Here is a 22,500-nt window from a genome sequence, read left to right as displayed (position 1 = left end):
TATAAGTCCCAACGGTTTTTCAAATATTTTGTACTGACGATGATGTTTGTAACATCGAAACATGTCTTCGAAATTAAAAAATGTCATAACTTTCTTAAAGATAACGATTTGCTTTCTGCTGTCTCGACCTTGAGGTGTTAATTGCATTCAATCTAACAACATTAAGTGAGAGGCGCACCCATCTGTGCCAGGTTTATATGATAGATTCCGGAACGAGAACCACCCCTTGCACCTTATTCTCCCCGAACGGGAGGAGTTTGTTCACAATTACAATCTCAGATCTGGCATTAGTCGTAGCATGCGTCCTTCTTGTAGAACAAAGGGCACGCAAGAGAGTGTCACCTATAAGTACATTAAGTAGCTTGTATTGATTTATTCATAATATAGTTGTAGTAACTATATATTATAATTTATTGTTTCCTATATTTAGTATTATACAATACTATATATGGCCCAGTAATTCAGCCTGATACTTTGTATATTGCTGCAATGAGTCTTTAAATAAACTTTACTTTACTTTAAACCACACGCCTTCATTGGTTCTTGAAGTCACACGATGAGCGACCCTTGTTCCCTTATCTTGCATTACATTTTGTCTGGAGAGCTCGATTTTTTTTTTTCTGCATACACACAACACTCTCTATTAACGCTGCCGCCTCGTCAGCCACGCGTTTTCGCTCGGCTGACTCGTTGGCAAAACTGAATTTGCCCTGTGTTCTGTTGTCGCTACGAGATCTTTCTCTCACACCGACAGAATTCTATAACAACACCGAAGCGTTTTCCCGAGCCTTCAGTATTCGTTTTCTAATAATTCATTGATCTCGAAAAACTCGGAATTCAAAGGCCGACTGAAAAATCCTCTCCCGCTTGGTAACAATGCTACGAACGTCACTAAAGCTTTAAAAAAGGACTTTTGGACGAGAGAGATAAGATGCACCCACAAAGACAAGCAATCAAAATGGGAAGATCTAGAGAAATTGTTAGTGCCGCCACTTAATTGTAACTTTCGGTATGCTTACCATGCGGAAGTCAAGGAAAAATGTGCTATTCAACCTTTTCAGTTCAAGTTAACGAAAACATTGAGAAGCAGGTATCAAATACCGAAGAGAAAATTTAAGTAATATTTTTGTTGACCACGAGGGTGATCGCTTAAACTTGAATACCAACATTCGGTGTGAACGACATTTGCAAGATCTTTGACAGACTACTGCTCTGCTGATAACACACGCTTAATCGATGATAATTAACAGCTTTGATTTCATTGTCATAAAGCAGGAGCGCCAATTTTCCCTCTTTAAAAAAAAAAGGGAAACTTATTCAGGTTAACTCCTGAATCTCCTGCCGCCAGTTAATTCTAGTACAGTATAAGGATAATCAAAACTTCGGGTGGTCCTTAATTAATGTATTCCTCAAAGGCAACGTAAGAATACCGTCAAAGCACACAATCACCCGTGGGAAACGTTTACACCCACGTCACCCTAATTCCCTCCTTTTGGACTGCTTTTCAAAAGGTGCAAAATGAGGCAAAAGGACAAGGATAACTCTTTTAAAGGAACTCCAGAACAGAGGAGAAGGAATTAGACAAGGCGACGCGAAAATTTCAAATCCCACGTTTAAAACTCAGTTCTCACTTATGATGTTTTTTTTTTTCATAATTGACACTAATATATACTGTTCACGTAAAAACCTTCATGATCTTGAACTAATCCTAAATCAAGAGCTCTATGCGGTGATTGAGTGGATGAACTCTAATAGACTAGCTCTCAGTATTTTGAAAACCAAATTTGTTCTTTTTCATTCTAAGAAACTAAAAGCATCCAAGAAGTCTCCACAGTCAAATACTTAGGTGTCACTTTTAACTCAAACTTGACTTGGAAGAATCATGTTAATGAACTTTTCCTTAAAACTATCGAAAACACTATTCATATTTTCCAAATGAAGGTACTATGTTAATGTTGATATACTCATTATGCTTTACTATTCCTAATTTACCCCTTTCTTACTTATGGTATTCAAGTTTGGGGTCTCACATACCCAGTAACTACCTTGCAAAAACGAGTCGTCAGAATAACGACTTTTTCCGACCCAAGATCACACTTTGAGCCACTGCTGAAGTCTCTCAGACTCCTGAAATTCTCTGATATAATTGATCTTGAATTTCTCTCTTTTGTTTATCAGTGGTACCATAAACTAAGCCCTTCTAGTTTTGTTAATTTTTTTAATCCAGTGGCTTCTTTTCATTCATATAATACATGTCAAGCACAGATTGATAATCTGTTTGTTACATCTTTTCATACCACTCAATACGGCATTCGTTCTCTCATTTACACTGGTCCAAAGCTTTGGAATTCTTTATCTATTGATGTTAAGAAAATCAAGCCGTTTTCCTGTTTTCGTCAATATATCAAGACTGAATTCTGTGATTGATGGTTATAATACTATTATTGATTCCTAATTATAATGTTTTACGATTATATCATCTTTAACTGCTATTTAATTAATGAAGTAATACTTTTTACCTAAAACAATTATTTTGCATCTCTATTCCTTCTACTCCTATTCTTGTTTTGGGTCACCTACTAAGTTAGTTCCATGAACTATTTAGGTGTCCCAAACTCTGCAAAATGAACCTCCAATTTTAAAACTTCTTTTCCTTCGCAATCTCTTGATTTTATGTTTTAAGTACTAATTTGTATTAATCATTATTTCTGGACCCTAACCCTAACCCTTTTGTTTCGAAAGAGCGAAGATGAAAACAAGTTGCAAATTTGCGACTTCTCCAGATATTTTAGTTGCAAAGGGAAAAAATTCAGTCGCAAATGCGAGTGTATTGGTCGCAATTTCAAGCCCTGAAGTTGTGAAACAAATAGTTCAACTGGTCAGCAACAGTTTGTCTAAACTCCAAATTTTAAGCCACTTTCTCACTCTTCGATAATTCACTCAGATAATTTTAAGTGTGGCACTCTATCAAAGATATTACCGTTCATTACCTAGGATCGATACTCTTTTTATCGAGCATTGCTATGTTAGTGTTATGTTTATTGGTTGTAATGTCCATACTGACACTGCAAAATCAGTGAGATGCGTTCGAGTCCGTCCCGTTTTGTCATCGACGAGGCATTTGAAAGTAGTTGTAATTAAAGTTTTGGGGAAAATCCGTTTGCGGACGGTAGAATGAACTCGAGACAACGAAACATGGAGGTTACTTACACCTTTGCGATTTGAACTCGTTGTTAGCGAACTTGCTTACTGATAGAAAACGATAGCTACAGGTATAGTCAAGTGCTAATAAGGCGCAAAATGTAAACAAAGGTTCTCCTATTCTGTAGATAAGCCAAAATCAGTGCTCTCTTCGCTAATATTAAGAATCAAGAGCTGTGCTATTTTTCCTTTCACCCTCTTTTATTGAGGAACACGAACCCGGTACAATTCACAGTATATGTTTGTTTACAATTGCTGATCTCCTTCCTCTTTGGTTTATTTCAGTAATTCAATTCGGGTGTCACGAAAACTCAGACCCCGAAAACCCAGACCTCAGACCTCAGACCCCCGAAAACTCAGACCCCTCAAAATTAAAAAAAAAATAATAATTATTCGTCTCAAGTGTTATCACCTGAATTGCTCTCCTATGGTTACGCAATGTTCATATGCAACATAAATTGTGGCTTTTGCCTATGACATTTTGTGACCATAGAGCAATTCAGGTGATAACAATTGAAACGAATTTAATATATATATATTTTTTAATTTCGAGGGGTCTGAGTTTTCGAGCAAATTGTGTGGTGATTGCGTGACAAGGGTCTTCGGCTCTATGGATACAAAACGGACTTTTGAATAATTCTTACAGCGATTCTGAATAACACTTGTTATCGCGACTCTGTCTTTCTATTTCTTCGGTAAAAAGGTGGCCACCAAATGTAATCAGAATTAATGTCGGCTACTCTTCTAAACATCGATTGTCGGTTTTTCACTGTTTTTAAATCGACGAGGCAGCGATAAACTAGCCTGCGATCGGCTGTCACTCGCCGGAAATACGCTAGCGATATACCAGCGAAGATAAAAATCTATACTTTGTTACAAGAAGGATAATTGATTTCGTGAACTGCAATAAAGAGCTGAGAAATAAGGTTTGGAAAAAATTTGAGTGATTTCTGCAAATCAATTGAACTATTCTGGATCCACCCCTCCTTTCTGGCTGTGATCATCGGTGATAAAGGACCATCAAGGTAATGAGAACTGATACGAGTTTAATCTCTTTTTTAAATCTCAAGATGTCTGAGTTTTCGGGTCTGAAAATAGGTCTGAAAACTGATTTGAGAAACAGTGTCGGCTGCTGTTTTGAACCTTATTTGTCTTACACTCTCTGATCGACGCGCCGGCGATCAACCGGACAAGATAAATATCTCGCCCTGTTGCTGTTGCATATGAACGTTGCGTGACCATAGGAGAGCAATTCAGGTGATAACACTTGAGACGAATAATTTTTTTTTTTTAATTTTGAGAGTCTGAGTTTTCGGGGGTCTGAGGTCTGAGGTCTGAGTTTTCGGGGTCTGAGTTTTCGTGACACCCATTCAATTCTGCTGTTCTCCTACAATACATTCTTTACAATACCGAGACAAAAACAACAGCTTTGATTCGGTTCGGTTGGGTCGGGTGTCTGCAAACCAAAGACCAACGATCCAAGCCAAGAAACGGGCTTCCCAGCACCTAAATTGAGTTGATTAAGTTGGGCGGCACGGAATTGACTATAAAATAATTTAGTATATACTTAAACAGTGGATAGCGTTGAACGCGCGCTCTGATTTGCTACTCAAATCCCAGATATCCTTTGCGATTCACCTCCGAGCGATTCGCGCGGATTTTGCGCCCGAAAAAGTTGTAATCTTTGCAGGAATAAATGAGTTAAAATCATCTTTTTGTGCTAGAGTGGTTTTCAATTGAGTGTCGAAAGTAATTAGTGAATTACTTTGGTTTATGATTACTTCACTCAGTGATTGGTTCAAAGTTCTCGCGCCATTTTTTCAACCAATCAGAAGTGAAACCAAAACCAATCGTGGCTCGCGCGTGCACATTTTCCCGCGCTTTGTGTCGGCTACTTGTAATTACTTCGAGTTTTGATTGGTTTACTGGATTGTCTCCGACCTTTTTGATTGGCCAAAGTAATTACTTTGGTTTTGGTTTTACGACACTCATTTCAAAATCGCTCTATATTATCTCACTGTTTTAGTATATGCTAAAACAACTATTCACCTCAGTGTCGGTGGCTAGTGGTGGATATTACCAAGCTGAGAAGCGGCGAGGTAGATATCCACCACTAACCACCACCACTTTGGAGAAATGTTGCTAAATATGTTGAGAAGATAGTCTCTTTTTTTGCAAAACCCAATTAAATATATGGTAATTTACCACAGATGGACCATCATCTGCTCTTTCATTCCTTTTTTTACAGAAAATTGTTTAATTGCAATTGTCCGTGGTAAGGACGAATGAGTTTTAAGAGAGGCAAGAAGCCAGGGCTAATCAAACCGAAGTGGTACAGAAAAGGTTTCACTTTCCTGCTACTACTATTACCAAAAAATGAAGTTATCTTTTTCTTTGGATTAAAAAACTGTTAGCTAAACACTTAGTGACCCAAGTTTTAAGCCTTGATTTAAAAAAGACACCTGTTTATTTTAACTGGAATTTTCTTATTAATGGTCAGTCATTACTAACTTTGAAACCTTGAGAGAGCTGGATCGAGAAGAAAATTACCTCAAAGACTCCCGACGCTAGTTTAAGAATACAATGCATGTGTACGCGCGTTTTGCATATATAATAAGCAGCATTTACAAGGTGAAATGTTAATGACGTCAGTTTCATCATCATCATCATCGTCATTTTATTTCAATAGTTTTAATTTAACATATTGGAGAAATACACAACCCAAAGCCAATCGAGGCGGGCTGTGTAACTTAAGCCTGGTTTACACTGGACATAAGCATAAGGGTTTGCATAACGAAGTTCACATATGTTGCATAAGCATAAGAAAAGTGACATACGCAAACGTAGTTAGCTCCAGAAAAAAACTCGCTGGAGAATGGGACGAGCAACGTTTCCAAAAGAAATTCTCCTCCTACTATTACTCCTTCTGCTTCATGGAAGAAGACGACAGCGACAAGGGAGAGAACGAGAAAACAAAACGAAGAAGTCCTGTTGGGTAAGGGATATTTTCCGAAAGAGGAAAGAACAAAGAGACTCGGCAACTGTAACCAGCCGACTGAGAATTTTATTTCTGGCGATTTGTCTCAAAGGCGGGGATCGAATAATTGCGAACCGCCCCAGCAAGTTTCTCGTAAAAAACAGTACGTTTGGACGCCATCTTAGGCTCTATTAACTTGAATATCCGTTGGCATAAAAAACAGCTGACACTTCAGTCTTATGCTTATGTTTATGTTGTACCCGGTTTACACAGTTATAAACGTGACGTGAGCATAAGCACAAGCATGAGCATAAGGAAATGGAAACGATTCCTTTTCCTCATGTTTGTGCTTATGCTTATGTCACTCCCGGTTTACACAGCTTTTGCTTATGCTTATGCTTATGCTTATGTCACAGTGTCAACCAGGCTTTATGGTTGTAATAATGTCGGAAACATTTTTGTGCCTGCACATGTGGTTCTAATTCGCAATTTGCATGAGCCTGGCTTTTTGATGCTCGAATTTGGACCAAAAATTTTCTTACAGTTGTTTTCCCTATGAAGTTAAGTACCAAAAACGAAGTGACGTTTGCTTTGCATTTGTCAATAGGAGGTTTAAAAACACTACCAAACCCTTGACCAACGTAGTCGTTTATTTTGCTTAGCAAGACTGTCTTGCCTGTCACTAAAATGTGAAATTTTTCCCAATTTATGTCATGTTATGTTCTCGCGTCGCAGTATTCATTACTTGATGTGTAATAGCTTAAGAAACGGCCTTCCAGGATACTGCGTAACCAAGCAGACGAAAATAATCAAACTATTTCACACCTCCTTTCAATTTCAGTTCAGATGCCCAATGTAGTTTATAAAAACTTGCGGTTCTACATTGGAACTGAACCGCTGCGTCAAAAAAGCAAGAAACAAATACAACTCACCAAAATCAAAGAGCCTATTCGTTATGTTTATTCCAGTAACAACAGAATTATTGGAATCAAGTTTTTCTGCTCCGTTAAAATGGTTTGCAGTCTTCTAGGGGCTTATTGGAAAGTAAAGATACTGTTTGCAAATAATCATGTCTAACCCTAACCCTAAACCCTGTATTCAAATTTGCCAACAACAAGAAAATAACCCTTTGTTTTGAACAATCAACAATCAATCAACCTCTGGTTTGACGTTAATGACAAGATTACGTGATGATAAACATCATTATTTTTTGTGAGTAAATGTGTGTCCCTCGTAAAAGTGCTTTCAATAAATAGTTGCAACAAAAGGCAGCATTTCTTGAAGCCTTAATTTCTGCCGTTGTTTTTGTCGGGTCGAGACTTGTGCACGAGCTTTTTTATCTGTTAGTTCAATCCTTTTTGACATTTTTTATGTCAAATGTAACACCACTTTTTGCAAGCTACCTTTGAGGCTGGTTAGTCGGAATAAAAATGCCTCTTAATTCTTAATCAATAGACTTAATTTTCGTACACGCCTACTTGCTTGCTGTCACCATCAACACTGTTATGCATGACGAACCAATACACCTTATTCCAAAATGGCCGTCATTTAAATGTTCTTTTGTTTTTATTCAAATTAGCCCTTGATGCCTCGTTCTTGAGCTGAAAATTCAAAAGAATATTTTGCCTTGAACGAGGCATCAAGGTCTAATTTGAATAAAAACAAAAGAATATCTAAATGGCGACCATCTTGGAGTAAGGTGCATGGCACAATAAGTATTGTACTGGACCGCGTTTCTTTATTGAGATCTCAGTCAAAGTACAACACTAATTAATTAGTTCTTTTTAACATTTTGTAAAGGGTAATCAATGTTTAATTGTTTGGTTTTAACTAGTGGTAACAATCTTTTCTGAATGAAAAGATTTACAAGGGAACAGATTGATCCCTTAGGGACAATAAAATGCACAAAAACAAGTTTGTTGTGATCAGAGGGTAGTCATATAACAAATCACATTTGATTGTCTCTCCTTTTTTATCATGTTTTGGTTTAGTCATAATAGTTTTCGCACTCTTTTCACATTACTGGTTGCTGTTATACATGTAGTGTGAAGACACAGACAGGAAAGTTTTCTGTCCTGATGGTGGCGATATTGTCACATTGCCATATATTTTTTCACAAGAGATGAAGCGCGGGTCTCCTGTCGATTATGTACTATAGCTATTCATTCATTAAAAATGATCTCAAAATGACATGATATAAGGTTGACAATGAGCGTTGTTAAAAAGATTTCAAAGCAAGCGATTCCATCGAAAACATGCATTTCAGAATTGCTTATTTTTGCTTTAGAATGTCTATGCTCCGCCATTTTGATAAATTCTGGCATTGTACGGTTGCCTTACTATATAAAAGCTTCTTGTGCATCATATCACAATTGTACGCGATGAAAGTACTTTTTTGCTCTTGTAGCGGCATAATTTGATGAACAAAGAATTCAACAACACACGCCATTCATATTCACATAAGTGGCTGGGTATTCTGCAGTTTAACATGAAAGTGAAAAAAGAAACGAATCATAACGTTATATTTGATAAAAAAAAATCTTGTTTATCGCAGAATTCTCCTGTTTAAGCCGGTTAATGTTAATTAGAAAGAAAGGTCTCTCAAATTAGCATGTGTTATTTTTCTTTGATAACTTCCTCCCTTGAGGATACTTCCTGGTGATTTTCCAGAGACCATTCATCTCCTTTCGTCCTCTTATTTTATTTAATCACTGGTGGAGAACTGGCGTTGTAGGTTTTAATTTAATTGTTCATTGTTTCTGCTGTGCATGACGATTGCCCTTGGGAATAGTCAGTGAATAGCTACTGATCTCCGGCGCTAATGGCGTGAGAACGTGATCCACGAGGAACAGACAAATGGGTGATAAATTAATGAGTTCTTTTGTCTACTACTCTGATGATTTCTTAATTGTTTTCAACTTGCTTATAAGGAGCAATCAAACGAAGACATCTGTTTATTATCAGTATCCGGAACAGCTAGGAATGACGACTTATTTTCAACCGGCCAAGAGGTAACAAGCTTTTTCGAACGTATTCTGTTGCAAAGGCTTTTTGTCTATGAATAGTTAAGCTTAAGCCCTTATTCTTACCCTGTCGTGTAGTTTGTCTTTCTTTTTTGCTTTTTACAAGCCAATGCCGTTGGTTTAACGAGTTAGTGCAAGTTAAGGTTTTTTAACTCGATATTTTTTCCTCTCTCATCAAGTCAACTAATATCGGCAACTTATGAATCTTAAACAAAATAGCAGCACAATATCGAATCAGCAGTTCACATGTGTGGTTTCTCACCGGCGTTGTGAATGCCCGTCATGTGTTTAAAGTTTTGCCAGTTTAACTGAATTGTCTTGTAAGGAGTGGCCATAATAAACTTGCAATTGTTTTTCGATAGGCAGGATGCATTGAGACCGGAGGTTCGTGATGGACAGCGCTGAATACAACATGACGGTTTAGTGGCCACCTTCTTCCTGCCCCGTCTCATTTGTCAAGCACTGTACATCACTGACAAGGTAAGAGTGGGCGAATAAATCTCAAGTGGTTTTACACTTTATTTTGCACAGACGGTATCTATTCTGTTTGATGTTCCGTAAAATACGAAAGTGTTAAATGGTTTATTCAGCTGAACGTTGTTTGTAGAGCGGTTTACTGCTTGACTGCCTGTTTCAGATTTTTTTCTTTAAAATATAGTTCGCCTTAATGCTCATGTGTTTGTAATGGTTTCAATTCTTAAACACTTTTCAGAAAGATAATTTTGATGAATCAAAGTACAATCAATTCTATAATTACTGGGTTGCCAAACCCAGTCGGAATCTGCCTTGCATTTCGTGTTTTTTTTAATTTTCCGTGTCGGTAAATGTCTTGCCTGTCACTCCCCTGCTAAGTGGTGTCTTTGTGCATAGTCTTCTGCGCGTATTTTGTTAGGTTTGAGGGGGCTGGTATAATGCGTAGATTTGCCGGGTGCACATAGGAGAACATTTAATTAAACTTCAATGGCGTCGAAAGTCATTGTAACGTGCATGGCATTTTAGTGCATCTTTAAAAAATAGATACCTTATGGAGCTCAAGAATGGAACGTCAATTGGATAAACAAGACAGGCGGTGGAAAATAAATATCTGGAATCTAAATAGCTACGAGTAATGGACTTCGACAACAGCTATCGACCGCCGAGCCGAAATCAAAGTGACCTGTATTTCTAATATTTTACTACGTCTGCTGTTATGTACAACACTGAAACCAAATGAAAAAAAATTATCTCGTAACTTATGGGTTCAACAAAGTCAGAGAAGGAAGCGAACACCTTAAGTGGAACTGATCTCTGTCTGGTTATTTGTATTACGGTATTTGTACTCAACTCTGCACAGTCCTCAGGTAAAATTGGAAGTGTGACAGCCAAGAATTCTTTGAAAGAAAGCTTTTGGTCTATTTTTTGCTTCATTATTCAAGGAAAATGTTCTTCCTGGAAAGGGTATGGTAATTTGACACGAATGAGTTTCTTGTCTTAACGCACAGTAATGAAATAGGAAGGGGTTTTGCCTCTAACAGCAAATATGTTGTTGGTTTCAAAATATTTCGCTGGAAAAGGTGGCCTTTATGAGTTCATCATGTTTTGTAATATGCGAGCTTAACTGGATAGTTTTTATGGCAATAGTAAAGCACTTTCGTGTCAAAATAAGGCAAGCGTCTTTCTGTTGTGTTAACTTAATTAAATATAAATATACCAGGGGGCGTAAACTTGATTTCCACTCTCAAAATTACCTCCAGAACCTACTTTTTGCGTAGAATAAGCTTTTAAAATGATGTTCTTGTCTTCTGTGATGATACTTGACGATTCGGGAACATTTTGTGGAAAAATATTTATAACTGGTCACACGTGCAACTTGATCGCCCGAACTTGCCCGATTATGCATAACATCTACTTGGCCTTTTGACATCCCATTGAAAAAAAATTCCTAACATATTCGCGTACCGGTCAATTTCTAACGAATAGAGAAAGATTCTCATTCTAACCAAAAATTCCTCTGCTAAGCATGAGAATTCGTAGCCTGCGAACGCAGACGTATTTCCGGCGGTCGTTTTTCTCCCCCGAAAAATGGCGTCTGCGAAACCCGAGCTGCAAAACGATTTCTGTGACGTAAAATTCACATTAAGATTAATGGCGGGCAATATGGAGGATACTAAAAAAGACTGAGATTTTCGGTATCCAAAAGTTAAGTAGCCACCAGGAGGATGCGGCCTATGTTGGTCAATTTACCTATACGATTTGGAGAAAGTCTTTGCTTGTGGTGTTTTGGACCATGCGGTGCTCTTCTGGGAAAAATATTGTGATTGTGATTTACATTTTTCGGATTGTTTTAGTAGAATATTCTATAGTGAGATGTCCTTTGGTCTCCTTTTCTCTGACTCTGGTAGAGACAATGTCTTCAAGTTAGCGCCTTGAGTTTCCGCTTTAGGAAACGGTGTTAATGTAAATATTTATACATTAAGCTCTCACTGAAGCTTCCAAAGGCTTCTTTAACGACGTTTTGTGGTCTCGGTGGGACAGAAACAAGCGCTAGAATTGGTGAAGGGCTAAGAATCCCCAAGGAAAACCGGCTTATGTATAGACCGAATGCATAAATGGCAGACAAAAAAATATTCTTTTGTTTATGTGCTAATTAGACTCACTAGCCTCGCTCTCAAGCAACATTCCTTTTGTATTTTGTCCATGCAAACGAGGCTAGTGAGGCTAATTAGCACATAAACAAAATAATATTTTTTTGGCCGCCATTTATGCATTCGGTCTATGCTCCGGGACTTAACGGCGCTCGGGACGATTTTACTGGTTGCTTTCCTGTATAGTTTTACTACGTCGAGCAAGCGTCACCAAAACTCAGATATTTCTTCGGCTCCAGTGCTCTGCTTTAATCTTGGCCGCTCTCTAAACTCGAAGAGTAATGTCACCGTCAAACTGTCTTTTAAGTTAGTCCTCAAGCTAGTCCATTTTACGAACAGCTTTCTTGTATCGTAGCTGTCGATAATAGCATTTCATGCGGCAGTTAGCCCACATAAATCGGCTCGAAGTATCAAAGAGATGTCCAAAACACTCTTACCAAATACATTTATCTTCTCCTTTGCAACCAAACAATTTACCCCTCAAAGAATGCAACATTCGCCACCGCAGGGAATCTTAATTCTTTGGCGTTTCACTCATAGCTGTTCGTTTCAAAGGTTCGCTAGTGACAACGATAACACGAATTGCGCCGAGATCACCCGACTATCTGTTCTTTCATGGAACGTGATTGGCAAAAAAAAAAACAAAAGCAGTTACGTCACAGAAATCGTTTTGCAGCTCGGTTTTGCAGACGTTATTTTTCGAGGGAGAGAAACGACCGCCGGAAATACGTCTACATTCGCAGGCTAGAGAATTCGACGAAGAGGTATGTGCGACTAAATTTGTTGCGTGCGTTGCTATTTTTGTGTTTCGATTGTGAAAATTGACAGAATATTAAATTATGAAAAAATATCTACAGATAGATCGTTAAAAAATCTTTATTTTTAGCGGTTATTTGAACATAAAAGATGCAACGCTCGACGAGAAATAATATTTTCGTTAATATTTGAAAGAAAATTTCGCGGGAATCGGGACGCGGTGAAAATGACTTAAACAATTTACATACGTGCGTTCAAAAGTGATACGCGAGACAGGAATTTTATTTCTCTGACAAATGATTTTGTCATTGTAGTGCAAAATAAAATTTATTTGGGAAGCCAACGATATTTCTTTAACTTCCTGGTTAATCCAATTTATTGCTACGACTTCCTAGTGCGAAGAATGTTTACATGAAACTAGCTTGGAGTGTCGTGAAATTACGCCATTTGCGTGACAATATATCCCTTTACTCTAACACAAACATCCAGGTAGTAACAAACTAAACATTTATTAACCATTTCTTCCGCTTTTGTGCTTGTCAACACTGTGATTTGCGATAATTCGCAAGTCTGTTTTGAAATCTCATAGATGTTCAGATTTTCAATTACATGGCCGCTCAACCTCGCAAATGTGTAAATAGTTCCCCTTGAAGTCAAAATAGATACGTCCTCAGGAACCCGACAAAGGCTTCCTGACCCGACAGATGAAATGTAGATATTCAGTTAAATATTACAGCAAAATTAAAAAACCAAAGACGGAAGTTTCCTCGCTGAAAAGTACGTTGTTTTACTTTGAAAACGACGAACGATTAACATTCTTTCACGTAGTTCATTCCGTTGACACAAGGTGATCACATGCACCTTTTCGGTTGCCTAGCACGTGATCAATTTTTTCCCTTTTACAACATCATGACCTTTCCATTCGTTCATAAATTCATTAATCTTTCGATAAGAATTTGATTCATCACTTCTTTTCTTGTTCTGTTAACTCCTGGCTTTTACGGTACTTTTTGGTGCAAACAATGTTTTGACTTGGCATCAGATTAGACTAACAAGAAGAGGATTGCTATCTATAGTGGAGGTTATTGCTGTATAAATTCAAGCCAAATTGTTATTTATCGTTACACCGAAGATGACGGAGGTGCGTCGAAACATGTTTGCAAATTCTTTTGGAACATCAAAACAGCATTTGAATTGCAACAAAATCGCTAATCACTTCCAAACTATCACGAGGTAAAGCTTGGTTTCTTAACATGTATTTGGACATTGCACTACATTCTCTTTCCACTTTTTACTGGACTAGACACAGCTCAGTCAAAGATGTCTAGAACTGAACTTTTTTGTTCTTCATTTCAATTCATTTACTTTCGAAGCATCCTTGTTGGCCAGCATGAGAGCAAACTACCACCCAATTCAGTACCTTCTGTTTGTGTTCCAAGTGAAGCTATGACCCTCGCAGTTATAAATGCAATTTTGCAATTGCGTAAAGAAGCCTGAAAAATTCAGGACTTCACCGAGGTTCAACCCGTGACCTCCTGATACGGGTGCGACGCTCTAACCAACTGAGCTATGAAGCCACTGATGTTGGGAGCTGGTCATTTGTGGGTTCTAATGTTCCCGTGAGGAATGAATGAACGATGAAATGATTTATGAAATGGCTCATATATGAACTGTAGATATGAAATCAACTGCGAGGATCATAGCTTCACTTGATTTCATATCCGCAGTTTATATATGATCCATTTCATATATGATTTAATCGTTCTGTTTTTGTGTAATATATACCATAGGCAAGCCAGTGTACGCTTTATGGAGCGTCTAGTTTTAGAGCTAGTTATGATGTCCAAAAAACTGGATTTAAGATATAAATAACAAGTTCGTAGTACGAGTCATTAGCGCAATTTCTGTCATTCACCCGCGAATGATGTGTTAAATCCGCAGTAAACAATTGATGCTGTGGGTTAACCCTAACAATTTTTAAATTCACCGGGAATGGTAGTTTAGCTCATTTGTTTAACTGGAACGTTACAGTATAGAGGTGTCAATTGTAAACACGCTTCCTTTTCGCAATTGTATTGTTTTTGCTTTTGTGTGAAGACTACGACAAAGCGGCACGAGAACGTGATGCCAACACGAGTTGATTTCGTCCAGAATTAGTTGCCCGTGCCCAAAAATTGTATTACAGAGGTCGTTCAGTGAGATGAATAATGACATAAGGAAAGATCCCAATCAAAGCAACAAAATGCGAACCTACCATAAAGTCAAAACAATAGATAATTAAAGATGCGAGGATTACCTTCACCAGGTCACCAACATCCAGCACAGAACCACCATGACAAAACTGCGACTTAGCAATCATAGATTGGCAATAGAAACAGGATCGTTACATGAGACAATATAAGAAACCAAAAGAAAGAATCTGCCTTTTGTGTAAGAAAGAAGCGGAAGATGAAAAGCACTTTAGTCTCCTGCCAAGTTTACCAAGAAAAAGGGAAATCTGTTAGAATGCTTATATAAAGAATTCAAAATCCCAATTGTGAAATGTCGACAAAAACTATTTTTGCTACTATGACCCCCCGCCCCCCCCCCCCAGTAGTAGTAATGTTGAGTTACATAAAGTAATTGCAAAGCATATACATGACTGCTATGAAATTTGACAGTAAACGTAGTTAATCCTAAAATTAGAAAATTGTCAAATTGTAAATTTGGATGGTTGTCAATGCACAAGACACCAAATAATGTGTGTATTCTGTCCTTAGATACAGTTACGGGAATCAGATCAAGACGGCATTTGGCAAGGGTATTAAGTACCCATCATACATTTCTCACATTACATTTTCCTCCAAAATAACGTTAGCATGGCAACGATATAAGGCCTTTCTTTAAGCCTAAAAATCAAGATATATTGTCTTGAAAAAACGGGAAGGTGAAGTCTTCCCATTCAGCGTTACCAGGTAATGTTAGAAATAATCTCTAAAATTAAAATTCAACAATCTGAGGTCAGTTTTTCAGAAACATCATTTTTTTTTAAAAGATCTCTAATTTTGTCACCTACAAATTTCTTTAAAATTTGTACAACGAAGGTTTAAAATTAATCCAAGCTAACATGACAAGAAATGAAAATATTCACCTCCTGGAGGCAGAAATACAAACAAGTAAAGTTTCAAGATTAGGAAAAATGATGGGGTTTCAAGATCAGAATTTCCGCATGCGTCACCCGCTCATTCGAGTGCACGCGCGAGAGGAGCTACAGGCCAAGACAAACGGATTTAAGTGACCGTTAAAACCGTTTGTGTACAATTTTCGTTGTTTTCGTGAATAGTTGTCTATTTCTATTCCATATATATAGGAATTGAAAGAAAGGTGAATGAAATTAGCAGTATTTATTTCTGGTGACCCATTTTGAATCATGAGCTGATGCGAGCAGCTTTTAGAATTGTGTTTGTGGCGTACGCGCGCACGCTCAGCTGAAAACCCTTTTGAGCCTATATAACACCAAAACAATGGATAGAGTTCGCCAAGCTCCTACGTGCTATAAAAGGGTAATTAACTGCTCAATTCCACCCATCTAAGATTTTCCACTCTGGCCCCAGCTCTTTCAACAAAGAAATGGCACTAAACGATCCATGGTAACCACCAATTATGTCCGCTAACCCTTTAAATATTCGTGCAATTCTTTCTTAAGAAGAAGAAAGGCTTTTTAATAGGCAATTTTTACGATGGCGTCATTTGACTACAACTACCACAATTCAGCTTGTTTTTCTTTTCATATTTAAATTTTGTATTCCCAGTGGGGTAAAGCTGAATAGAATTCGCCCTTGTCACACGGCGGCCACATTGTCCCAGGAGACCAAAAAAAGCTTTGTTTTACCAAGCCAGCCCTCACCCCCATGGTTTCCACTGTGAGGCTTGGCGTGGTAAAACAAAGCTTTTTTGGTCTCCTGGGACAATATGGCCGCCGTGTGACAAGGGCGAATGCTGGATATTCAAACAATAATTCTCTCAGAGTATTGGTATTAAAGAAATATGCAGATAAATTTCATAGCAGCTCTTTGAAGACTGCATTCGTTTTTTTTTTTCCCTCAAATTGTCAGAACTTATTCTAAAGTACAATTTTGACTCTTGAAATTTTCCCATTGGTCTTCCAGCATTTTATAAAGAGTGTTAAATGCCTGGTCCCTGTAAAATAAATTGCCAGTTTCTTCTTAAGGTTAAATTGTTGATAAGGTCATTTGGTATAAGTATATCGATGTTCAGAAAGTCTTGCTTTATAATGAGCAATTATGCGTCACGAATACCGCATGTCAATCAAATGGAACAAAAAAATGGCTGCCCGATGTTGTAAAGAAATGTATGAGATCTAAAATAAAATATCAATTTTTAGCAGTTCAAATAAATTAAATTCGATGTGCCAACCTTTCCCTGATAAATAATATGCAACTACACTACGAAGCGAAGGTTTTTACCATTTTGTTCATTGTTTGAGCCGCCAAATAGCGCCAAAATAAAAAGGATTTACGCTGGTACTTGCCTTCTAATTTGATCAAAATACCTTCACTTACGTTGACTTCCAAGCTTTAAGCTGTGCGTGTCTTTGATGCTTCCATAGGTGCCGACCCCTCAAACTTTTCTTTCAAATTACGATCTTTTTAAATACGTTAAATAAAACGTAAAACGATGTGAAAAAACGGGAAGAACAACCATTTTCCATAGCTTTCTTCGCACAAAAAAGCTGTCATGTTTATGTCAGCTTGGCAGCCCAGCATTTTTACGCTTTCTACCGCTGTTTCAAATATCTGCAGACTTCAAAATGCGAAAAATTGCGCCAAATTGCGATTGTTCTTCGTGTTTTTCACATCCTGAGCCCAGAGGAATACCCCTAAAAATGTCTTATGTTTTGCTCAATTTCGAAAAAGGAAGACCTAGGCTGTAAGCTAAAAGTCACTGAATCCCCTCTGTTTTATATAAACCAGAAGTGCCGTCTAGAACTTGAAATAGCTCTGTCAATATACATGCCATATCCAATTCTAAAATGGGGAGGACTTGATGTGTTAGGAAGAATAAAAATGGTAAATCCTTTACAATACCGAAAGTCTTGTGTAAAGCATAGACTATTACCGTCGCATGATCTCATCAAAGAAATAAACAGTTTAAATTTTACCTTCGTTAGGAGAGGGGACGATAAGATAAGCGTGCTGCTCTCATTTAAGATATACAGAACGGAGAACAAATGTTGAATCTCAAATCTCTCAGAGTACTGGTATAAAAGAATATGCAGATAAATTTCATATCAACGTTTTGACGATTGGCTTAAATCTTGTTCCTTTAAATTGGCAGAGAACCTATTCCAAATTACAATTTTGGCTCTTAAATTTTCGCATGGGTATTCCAGTGTTCTATAGAGTGGATGCCTAGTCCCTGTTAAATAAATTGTCGGTTTCTTCTAAAGGAGATAGTAGATCAGGTCATTTGGAATAACTATATCATTGTCCAGAAAGTGTCGATTTATGATGAGCAAGTATGTTAAGGGAATTGTTACAGTTCGCAATCTTAATACTGGAGGTTTCCTAAAAGGTCCTAAGATGTTAACTACAAGTCTGTCTCCATTTAGATCGCATCAAATTGACGAGAATCGTTGATGCATTACCTTGACAATGGAAATCGATAACTGAACAAAGTGTACGACACACTCCTTTATACATTTGAGACTGTTTATTTGCGGATGGCTAATTTTGACGTATCGCTATGTCACGTTTACTCCACGAACCTCTTTGAAGCTTTCAGAAATAAACGCAAGTTCCACTAACTGCCCAAAAGAAGAAAAGGGAAAATTTTCCCACCCTTTAAGGGGACTGCATTTAAATCTTTTCTTTACCTTTTTCAATGAAGGTTAAAATTAAAATTAGAGAATTTCAGTTTACTATTTTAAATAATTTAACTCTTTTCCCTAGAATTCCTGGACGCGCGAAACCAGCCATCGCCAAAAAATGTCTTTTTTCTCAAAAAATATTTGAAGTTAGGGGGGAAAAAATACATCATTTTAAAGCTAAGAAAATAAGCTTTCCAACAGCATATAACTTATTTACAGACAACTGAAACATTTTATAAAAGCGAAAGTTGAACGAAAAAATTTAAGAAAAATAACAGTAAAATGTTTTCCAGGCAAAATTTGGTCATTTTAGCGTTGATTACGAATTTTTGGATGCGAAACTAAAATTTTCTTCAATTTATCTACTTTCTTGCAACAAAATTTGACTGAAAACTGAGGCACGAATATTTTTGGATTTTTTGAAATAATCGGATTAGCGATCAATGCGTAATGTGATAAGGTGCTGACAGTGTGAAATTTGCGACCTGTTGCTAACGGCAACGGAAGCGATCGCATTACGATAACTGACCTCTGTTTGCCAAAAACCACCCAAATAACCGATTTTTCGACGGAAAATTCATCCCAGAGGATAAAACTATTCACTGGACATGTAATAAAGGTAAATATGTTCGAGCGAAAGCGAAAACAAGCGAATATTTTGAGGGAAAACACAATTCTGTGAGATCAAAGGACGATGTCCTCAAGACACGCAATTGTATCGCTAAATAATTAATCTTACCTTTTCAGCCATTTTAACGCTTGAAATCCCATCCAATGAACCACAAATCGTTTTCTTTATCTATTCCGAAGCCTGTAGTGTAATTTTTTGGCTGAAAAACTTTAGAAAAACCGCTTCGCGAGAGCTCTGCAATCGATTGAAAATTTGGTCATCGCATCGGCTCAAATTGCCTGAATTAGAATGGTCGTCATGTAGGCGTAATGAAAGCTAGAAAGCCGAGATTTTCAGAGAAACTGGGGCTATATCTCCCCAGTAAACACGCCAAATTTAAGCGCGATCGATAAAAAAGACGCTGCCCTACGAATCCTACAAGAATGGTTCCTGAGGGAACCATTTTCGGGGCCTCCCATGTGCACCTCTTGCAAACAACAAATAGAATTCCTTAAACATTTACTTTTGTAACAGTGTCGCAGATGTTTTGGAAAGCATTCTGCTCTTGGCTTCCTGAATGCAACAGTGATTTCCACCCTTTACAATAAACATTTTAAATCATTTAGTACTGACGGCAAAAATGGATATTTAGTTATGTAAGATGAATGATGTGAAACATTCACTTAGAGTTTGTATAGCCAAGATAAGACGTGTGTACCAAGTAAAAGAAAAAGGATTGCAGCACACGGAAACAAACTTACCAAGCAGTTTAGGAAATGGTACAAGCACTAGCTTCAGCTAAAAATCTCCCTCCAATGGTGGTTAAAAACCCTTAGAAGACATCTCGAATACTGTGGCTTGTGAAGTTAAAGCGCTACGCCACTGGAACACAAGGGCGTTATTGATATATAACTTTTTACACCCATTTAAGGTTCACCTTAGTCTGCTTCTTGTCTTGCCAATATAAAGGATTGGACAGGAGTATCCCTGCATTAACACGTTATTGTCCAAGCTTGATGACACAGCCACTGATATTTTCTGGGACCTTGATCATTCTTTGTAGGAAGAATTTGGCTTGGAATTAAACAAACTTTGTCTCTAGATTACTCCACAAGTTCAATAACGTTCTAAAGAACTCCTTTCATCTAGTCTGTCGTAAACGTTTTTCTTACATGTTCTTTTCTTCAAAGATGTTTTCACAAAGAAAACAGGAAGAAATGTCAGATTTTACAGAAATACTATTAGCCATTAAGAGTTACTACCTCATTTCAGAACATTAGCAACATAAGTGTTCGCCGTGTTCGTTTTTGAGATCATGAGTTCACTTTTAGATGCTTGTTATTTTAAGACGATCTTAGCTTACAATAAAAAAGCTACATTAGTGAAATTTAGATCAGGTAAACGTACTCAATTCAACATAACCAATATAACTAAACAAACGTGTGCAGCTGTCTTAATACACCTTGAAAAACGATTCATATTAGTCTAAGAAAGAACTTCGGTCGCACGAGAGCATAAAAGGCGAAATATTTAAAACTTCTCACGTACACATTTTCTTTTTCGTTAAAATGGACAAAATCAGGAGGATGTGATCTACGGAAAGAAAAATGGGGAGGGGGAGTCACCGAGCATCCAAGAGAGTAAAATCGCTGCAAAGTTCTCAAAGCAATTGTCTATTCGCACTGTCACGCCATTGCGTGACATTTCCGAGAAAACCTGGATCCACAGCTATCCCACAATGCCACCTGCTTTCACGTTCCATTCTTGTGGAAAATGTTTGCACCTTTAGCATCATGTTTACCTTTATGGTCTCCGATGCATGGCATGTGCGTGATATGCGCGAAAAAATGCGCATTAAATCTACACCAACCTTTAAAAACCCTAACAGTCGCCCTAACACAAACATAAAAGATAACATAGAACATACTTCAGAAATATTGTCCATCACCTGTGGTTTCACTTATTTTCTAATTTCATACTTTTATAGTGCAAAACGATGGTTTGTGCAAATCGGAGGAAATGCTCGAGACCAAGTAAGTCAATATCAAGCAACAACGCTCATAAAGGGTAATGAGGTGCATGGTTGCCAAGCTATAACCATAGGCAGTCCAAGTCCGCATCACTAGAGAGCGTTTAATTAATTACTAGTGGGAAGATGACCTTTGAGTGCAAGTGGTGTTCGGTTACAGGCAGCTGTTGAGAATTTAAACGCATACGACTTTGTATGGGAAATAAAATACCATCGATTATGAAGCCTAAAAAAACACTTAATTTAACGTTCATTCAATAAAAGGAATAAAACTGACTCACCTCTGGTGTATTCTTATGCATTTTGGTACTTATTTTACCGTTTCGGGAATTGTGTCTTCACTGTCCTAAGACGAGGTCAAGGCAGCACACTAAGATTTCGACTGTAATCTTGCGTAGTCAGCTCAGAGGCGGTTTGCGCCTCGAAAATCCATCCCAGCCGCGATTTTTCCACGCAAAGCTAAAGCCCCATCATTTGCGAACCTCTGTGAATGTTTCGTTGTCAAATTCCCACACTTGGCTGGAAATGAGCATTTTCTGCTTCAGATCCACGAAAGCTGAATTTAACAGCTGATGATCTTGTGCATGGTCAAGGAGCTTGGGTCCGAGGTCAAACTGACTCCCAGATGAGGTACAGTCATTTCATGTACAACACTAAGATGAAGACCATAAGCTCGTGTAGTCAGCTCAGAGGTGGTTTGCACCTCAAACCCATGCCAGCTGTGATTTTTTCACGCAAATGTAAAGCTCCATCATTCGGGAACCTCGGTGAATGTTTGTTTTGTCGTCAAAAATTCCCATGCACTTGGCTGGAAATGAGCAATTTCTTCTTCTGATTCGACAATAGCTGATGATCTTGTACATGGTAACGAAGCTTGGGTCTGTGCTCAAAATCCACCTAATAAGGTATAGACACTTTATGTACAACACTTACCCCATCCCCACAGCACCACTATGGGGATGGAGTAAGTGTGCTGCCTTGACTTCATCTTAGGACAGTGAAAACACAAAACTGCCAAAACAGTAAAATAAGCACCAAAACGCAAAACAATACACCAGTGGAGAGTCAGTTTTCCTCATTTTATTGAATAAACGTTAAATTGAGCACCTTTCTTTAAAACTTCATAATCGATGGTATTTTATTTCCAATACAAAAACGTATAAAGCGTTTACAATTCTCAACGGCTGCCAGTAACCCAACACCGCTTGCACTCAAAGGTCACCTTCCCAATAGCAACGCTTAGTCTTAATCAAATAACCCTTAGTCTTAATCAAATAATTAATTATTACATGCTCTCTCCCTAAACAGTCGTTTTAAAGTGCCTATGAAATGAAAAATTGAGGTATTGAAAAATAGGCGAATTTGAAAGGTATTTAAAAGTGAAGAAGAATGGTGTTTTCCTTATTGTCAT

General features: G+C 37.7%; 1 long non-coding RNA gene across 1 annotated transcript in view; it reads left to right on the top strand.

The window, feature by feature from the left end:
* LOC137983002 (uncharacterized) overlaps positions 1 to 9,590 on the top strand; it is a 31,570-nt gene extending 21,980 nt beyond the window's left edge. Inside the window, exons 3-4 of the long non-coding RNA XR_011118877.1 lie at positions 9,109 to 9,189; positions 9,564 to 9,590. This is a non-coding gene — a long non-coding RNA (uncharacterized lncRNA). The remainder of the gene's footprint in view (positions 1 to 9,108; positions 9,190 to 9,563) is intronic.
* Positions 9,591 to 22,500: the final 12,910 nt, after the last annotated feature.

The sequence above is a fragment of the Montipora foliosa genome, chromosome 13, assembly GCF_036669935.1.
Source record: "Montipora foliosa isolate CH-2021 chromosome 13, ASM3666993v2, whole genome shotgun sequence".
In the NCBI taxonomy this organism is placed as follows: Eukaryota; Metazoa; Cnidaria; class Anthozoa; order Scleractinia; family Acroporidae; genus Montipora; species Montipora foliosa.
Note: the sequence above shows the minus strand (reverse complement) of the source record. Positions and strands in the feature narration are given on the sequence as shown.